Here is a 7,234-nt window from a genome sequence, read left to right on the forward strand (position 1 = left end):
TGAAACTGAATATGATCTTCCTTTACCTATAAGGCGTTCTAAAAATTCGGAGTATTTAGATCTTAATGATGAAATTGATGAAAGTGGGATTAAAAGAAATAAAAATCTAGATGTTGCTAAACCCACTATATTGGATTTCAAGAAATTTAATTATGAAAGTTGCTCTTTAATTGATTGTATTTCCTTGTTGCAATCCGTGCTAAATTCTCCACATGCTTATAGTCAAAATAAAGCCTTTACCAAACATATTGTTGATGCCTTGATGCAATCTTATGAAGAAAAACTTGAGTTGAAAGTTTCTATCCCTAGAAAACTCTATGATGAGTGGGAACCAACTATTAAAATTAAAATTAAAGATCATGAGTTTTATGCTTTGTGTGATTTGGGTGCTAGTGTCTCTACTATTCCCGAGACTTTGTGTGATTTGCTAGATTTCCGTAACTTTGATGATTGCTCTCTAAACTTGCATCTTGCGGATTCCACTATTAAGAAACCTATGGGAAGGATTAATGATGTTCTTATTGTTGCAAATAGGAATTATGTGCCTGTAGATTTCATTGTTCTTGATATAGATTGCAATCCTTCTTGCCCTATTATTCTTGGTAGACCTTTCCTTAGAATGGTTGGTGCAATTATTGATATGAAGGAAGCGAATATTAGATTTCAATTTCCATTAAAAAAGGGCATGGAACACTTTCCTAGAAAGAAAATAAAATTACCATATGAAACTATCATGAGAGCCACTTATGGATTTCCTACCAAAGATGGCAATACCTAGATCTATCCTCGCTTTTATGCCTAGCTAGGGGCGTTAAACGATAGCGCTTGTTGGGAGGCAACCCAATTTTATTTTTATTCCTTGATTTTTGCTCCTGTTTAGAAATAAATAAATTATTTAGCCTATGTTTTGGTTGTGTTTTTTGTGTTTAATTAGTGTTTGTGCCAAGTAGAACCATTGGGAAGACTTGGGGAAAGTCTTGTTGAACTTGCTGTAAAAAACAGAAACTTTAGCGCTCATAAGAACTGCTGTAATTTTTATTTGAAGAGTGCTATTTAGTTAATTCTTTGTGCAGATGATTAATAGATAAATTCCTCACGTCCAGCAATTTATTTTAGAATTTTGGGGTTCCATATCTTGCGCTAGCTACAGATTACTACAGACTGTTCTGTTTTTGATAGATTCTGTTTTTCGTGTGTTGTTTGTTTATTTTGATGAATCTATGGCTAGTAAAATAGTTTATAATCCATAGAGAAGTTGGAATACAGTAGGTTTAACACCAATATAAATAAAGAATGAGTTCATTACAGTACCTTGAAGTGGTCTTTTATTTTCTTTCGCTAACGGAGCTCACGAGTTTTCTATTTTGAGTTTTGTGTTGTGAAGTTTTCAAGTTTTGGGTGAATTCTTTTGATGGATCATGGAACAAGGAGTGGCAAGAGCCTAAGCTTGGGGATGCCCATGGCACCCCCAAGATAATCCAAGGACACCAAAAAGTCAAAGCTTGGGGATTCCCCATAAGGCATCCCCTCTTTCGTCCACTTCCATCGGTAATTTACTTGGAGCTATATTTTATTCACCAACATGATATGTGTTTTGCTTGGAGCGTCTTTTATTATTTGTGTCTTTGTGTATTAGTATGCTACAATCATCCTTTCTGTACACACCTTTTGAGAGAGCCATACATGAATTAAAATTTGATAGAATACCCTATGTGCTTCACTTATATCTTTTGAGCTAAGTAGTTTTGCTCTATGTGCTTCACTTATATCTTTTGAGCTAGATAATTTTACTCTATGTGCTTCACTTATATCTTTTGAGCGTTATAATTTTGCTCTATGTGCTTCACTTAGATCTTTTAGAGTACGGTGGTGGATTTGTTTTAAAAAACTATTGATCTCTCATGCTTCACTTAAATTATTTTGAGAGTCTCTTAATAGCATGGTAATTTGCTTAATAATAATATGCTTGGTATTCAAGATTTGTGAAACTTTTTTTTGAGTGTGTTGAATACTAAGAAAATATTGAAGCATGATAATTGTTTTGAGATATGTAGGTGATAATATTAAAGTCATGCTAGTTGAGTAGTTGTGAATTTAAAGAATACTTGTGTTAAGGTTTGTGATTCCCGTAGCATGCACGTATGGTGAACCGTTATGTAACGAAGTCGGAGCATGATTTATTTATTGATTGTCTTCCTTATGAGTGGCGGTCGGGGACGAGCGATGGTCTTTTTCTACCAATCTATCCCCCTAGGAGCATGCGAGTAATACTTTGCTTTGTTAACTTCTAGATTTTTTCAATAAGTATATGAGTTCTTTATGATTAATGTTGAGTCCATGGATTATACGCACTCTCACCCTTCCACCTTTGCTAGCCTCTCTAATACCGCGCACCTTTCGCCGGTATCATACACCTACTATATACCTTCCTCAAAACAGCCACCATACCTACCTATTATGGCATTTCCATAGCCATTCCGAGATATATTGCCATGCAACTTTCCACCATCTAGTTCATTATGATACATTCATCATTGTCACATTGCTTAGCATGATCATGTAGTTGACATAGTATTTGTGGCAAAGCCACTGTTCATAATTTCTTCATACTTGTCACTCTTGATTCATTGCATATCCCGGTACACCGCCGGAGGCATCCATATAGAGTCATACTTTGTTTTAAAATCGAGTTGTAATCATTGAGTTGTAAATAAATAAAAGTGTGATGATCATCATTCAATAGAGCATTGTCCCAAAAAAAGGGAGAAAGACCAAAGAAAAAAGAAGGCCCAAAAAAAGAAAATATCTCTCTAATAATAAAGCACAGATTGAGTCTCCGAGTTCATCGTCACGACGTTTTTATAAAAAAAGTCCCTGAAGTTATTTAGAATCAACCCGCAGTCCACGATAAGTGGGAAAAAAGGTTTCACGCAGCCCTGTCTTGCCCGTAGCTGAAATTGCTGCCCCGCGTGAGGGTTTCTTCCGCCGCCGTGCCTCCATCCGTCCACCGCCGCCGTCCCTCCCACTCTGCGGCATCCTTCCTCGATCCGCGGTCGTCAAATCAAATCAAGACGAGATCGGCAGGATACACCGTATCTCGCGCGACACCCAGCTGCAGCTGCTCATGAGATACAACCATCAATCTCGACGAGTTCCCGACGATCAGATCCAGGATGCGGTGGACGACGGTGGCGAGAAGTGGCTAGATGAAGGTCGCGTGGCCGTGTGCGGGTGGGCAGTCAGCACAAGAGGAGCAGCGGCGATGTGTATCTCATCCTGCGGGGGGACAAGGAGGATGGGATGGAGCCTCCTGCAGTGGAGGACGACGAAGGGGCGTGGCGCCGCCCCTCCTCAGTGGAGGACGATGACAAGGAGATGCCGACGGCGTGAGATTCCAATTGAGACTTGCAGCGGCGGCAAAGTGAGGGCACGTGGCGACAGCGGATCGAAAGCCACGGCAGCAGATCGGTGTGAGCATCCATCTTACTGTTCTCTCTCTCTTCAACTTCCTCTCTCCTCGCTCATCACATACTTTCCGGTGTGCATGTTAAAACTTCTGTTGTAGTGGACATCAAGATCATGCAGCAACCATAGATTTTTTGAAGCGTGCTCTACTTGGATTTGACCTGTCTCTCTGGTGTTAGATAAGCTAAGCGCTCACATATTCCTGCCAGATCTAGAAGTATTTTCTATTGCACCCCATGAGTTACTTTGATCTGATTAGTTGAGATATTATGAAACTCATGGTGACTAAGCAGTATTGTTTTCCCGCAAAAAATAAAGACTACGCAGTATTATTTTTGGACGGAATGGTGGTTTCAGAGTAATTACAATGACAGTATGACACATTGCTATATAATCAAGTTTTAATGTGCATTATTCAGTAGACCTGACATGACTTACATAGAGAGAAACATCTGATACTGTATTGTACTCACAAATATTTAATTATGGTTGGGGCTTTCCATCTAAAAGAAAACAAGATGTGTATGTTGCCATGATATTTATGCGTAGGTCTGGCATGGAAAAGGATGAATCCAATAATCAATTACAAACTTTCGATATCATATGTTGTGTGCTATCTTCAGTTACGCCCAGATAATATAGAATGAGTATGTACCAAGAAACCATGTGTTACTCAAAATACAAACATTGAGATAACTCATAGCTCATGGTTGTTCAGATGTTTGTTAGTACGATATGACATGCATGGTTTATATAGATATATTGCTACCTTTTTAATCTCCGTTTATAATACTATATTTGAGAAAACTATTGCAGTGTTTTGTTCGACTTTATTGTATCATCTGAATACTATTGTACCTGACAGTTATAATTATATTTTCAAACACATTAACCAGTGTGATTTCTATTTTCCGCAGACCTTTGACTTTTTGGTGAAGCGAAGAAGTGAAGGACTATCCTTCCTTTCATACCTAAAATGACCTGGTAGTTTTCCTAAGAAAGTTATCCTATCATGTGATAGACTATTAGGTGATCTCCCATTAATAATGCAATAGAATCACTCCTGACTGATCACCTGAATCGCTCCTGACTGTTGTCATTTGCATCTTAAATTATCTGTCTATGTACATTATTTAATCACTACATGTTTTTTTCTTACCAACTTAGATCATTTTCCAAATGAATCTTAGATGAGAGGAATAAGAAATATATAAGTTGGTAGTTTTTTGTTTATTTAACTTTTGAGAGAAAAATATAAGGTAGACCATGTGGACATACTCTTAAAATTATACGATGAATTGATGTAGGGTCATACAGACCAGAACTTTGTTGCACGGTCATTGGGAAAAGTTAAGTCGTGCCTGAGTGGATAAAATAAATGACAAAATATGACTATTGCATGGGAAACAAATTCAAGTCATATCGTGTTCCCATTTGGTTTTGTCTCTGTGTGTAGGTAGACGCCGTGATATTAAAGAAAATGAAATTCAAGGCTTTTTGATATGCTTACATAGTTCATCTAAGATTAGTAAAAAACATATACTTAACCGGAACTCTCTCAAAAGAAACAATAAGAGAAACGTTAAATGAATGAATCTATCAATTTCTTACTTATATTTCAGAGTTTTAGTTATATAACATATTGGTTATTCTTCAGGATGCCTAAGCAATTTTTACATTTTGGTGTTGCATCTGTTGTACAATGAAATATAAGCATTTTCTGATGCACAAGACACAAAACAAACTGTAGTTTGGAATAATTAAACTTTCAAGAGCTTATAACCAAGCCTCTATATTGATCATTAGTGCAAGTTTTCACACGCAATTCTTTTTTCAAAAAGGTTTAGTTGATGTATTGGTTTAAAAAGCTAGCTCGTGCATTTGCACGGGTTTTATAGAACGCGGTGTTCGTGTTGTGCTCGCGCCGGTCTGCTATGGGTGTGTGATGTGTGCCGGCCAACGTCCGTGTTCTTGTGTGTGGCGCTCCACAGGCAGAGGAAGCTGCTGGCTTCCTGCAGAGGAGGATTAGGATTAGTATAGCACAGATTATGATATCTCCCTTGATTTCTGGTCTGCATTAGTATAACAGGGCACTGATATTTGTTTTGTGGTGTAGGAGCTTGAAGACAACAAGGGGCCATAGGATATCCATAGGATTCATGGAAAAACATTCTTCTATGATTTTCTCCCCGAAACTGAAATTATTTCGCCCCTAAATTCAAATCCTTTTGAGAGAGTGAGTATTTATGACTATGCTCTATTGATGTGACAAACTTGAATACAACAGGGACTGAAAGTAACTGCATTTCTCACCCTTCCACTTATATTCAAGGCAACATCAAACTTCAGTCAGAAGAACATGACCAGGCAGGGAGCTTCCTACAACACTGGATGTGAGAAAGTTTGGCATTAGCAAGTGCGGCCACCACTCTGCCCCTCCCCTCTGCACTATCCTTGGCTACCTTGTTGCTCACTTCGTGTGTGGCCACTTCATCCCCAACCTATCAGAGCAGAGTCTGGTAGACTGGCAGACAAAAGACTACACCAGTTTCAGTTTCATGTCTTGTACGGTTGGAACTTACAAAATTTATTATGTTCAGTGCTCTCCAGTAAGTAACAATACAAGAGAAAAAAGTATTACTATTTTAATCGTAGTTCATGTGAATTCAACAAGAAAAGGTTAATGTTTTTACATAATGCAGAAAAGTACAACCTTACGGGTTACATTTTATAGAAATTTTGAAAATCGTGTGACAGATTTGTTAAACTCTACATGAGATGTGCTTTGAAATTTACGATTTTCATATAATAGTTAGTGAAGAAACAACATCACACATGCGCCGGAGGGAATTGCCGTGGTTGTGCATAAAGTGTCTCGAAGTCACGCCCGGGAGGGCGTTGATGTTAGTTAATCGGCTTGCGTCGAACTCGTCACTTTGGGATTGACCGTATTTGGATGCATTGTGATTAGATAGATAACATGCTCACTGTCGGCGAGGGCCGGAAGGAGGATAAGCGGCAAGCGGGAATCGTGTTGGAAGAGGACATGGACTGTGGTGAGGGGGGGGGGGGGTCTTGAGCCATGCTCATTGAGCTAAAGACCTATGGTATTTCTTTCTCCCGTTGCAACGCACGGGCATGTTTACTATATATATCCCACAAGATGTCGATTTCGATGAGCCTTGAACACGAACATGTAGTTTTTAAAGTGTGAGCTGTTTTTTTCTCCCGGTGCAACGCACGGGCACTTTTTCTGGTAAATAAAAAGGGGCAATGCTACTATCCTTTTTTCCACACTTGTGCTTCAAAGTAGCACCATGATATAGCGAGTTTCATATATTGTGCTTCAAAATAGCACCATCTTCTTCATATAGAGAGTCTCATATGTTGTCACTTTCATATACTAGTGGGAATTTTACATTATAGAACTTGGCTTGTATATTCCAATGACGGGTTTCCTCAAATTTCTCTAGGTCTTCGTGAGCAAGCAAGTTGGATGCACACCCACTAGTTTCTTTTATTGAGCTTTCATACATTTATAGTTTTAGTGCATCCGTTGCATGGCGATCCCTACTCACTCACATTGATATCTATTGATGGGCATCTCCATAGCCCGTTGATACGCCTAGTTGATGTGAGACTATCTTTCCCTCCTTTTTGTCTTCCCCACAACCACCAATCTATTCCACCTATAGTGATATATCCATGGCTCACGCTCATGTATTGCGTGAAGATTGAAAAAGTTTTGAAAAAGTTAGAGTATGAAACA

The 7,234-nt window shown here is 38.6% G+C and overlaps 1 long non-coding RNA gene across 1 annotated transcript; it reads left to right on the forward strand.

The window, feature by feature from the left end:
- The first annotated feature begins 2,851 nt into the window (after positions 1-2,851).
- LOC125550626 lies at positions 2,852-6,175 on the forward strand. Its single transcript, XR_007301727.1, has 3 exons — positions 2,852-3,470; positions 4,383-5,701; positions 5,798-6,175. It is a non-coding gene; the product is annotated as an uncharacterized LOC125550626 (long non-coding RNA).
- Positions 6,176-7,234: the final 1,059 nt, after the last annotated feature.

Source organism: Triticum urartu, chromosome 1 (assembly GCF_003073215.2).
Source record: "Triticum urartu cultivar G1812 chromosome 1, Tu2.1, whole genome shotgun sequence".
NCBI classification, from domain to species: Eukaryota; Viridiplantae; Streptophyta; class Magnoliopsida; order Poales; family Poaceae; genus Triticum; species Triticum urartu.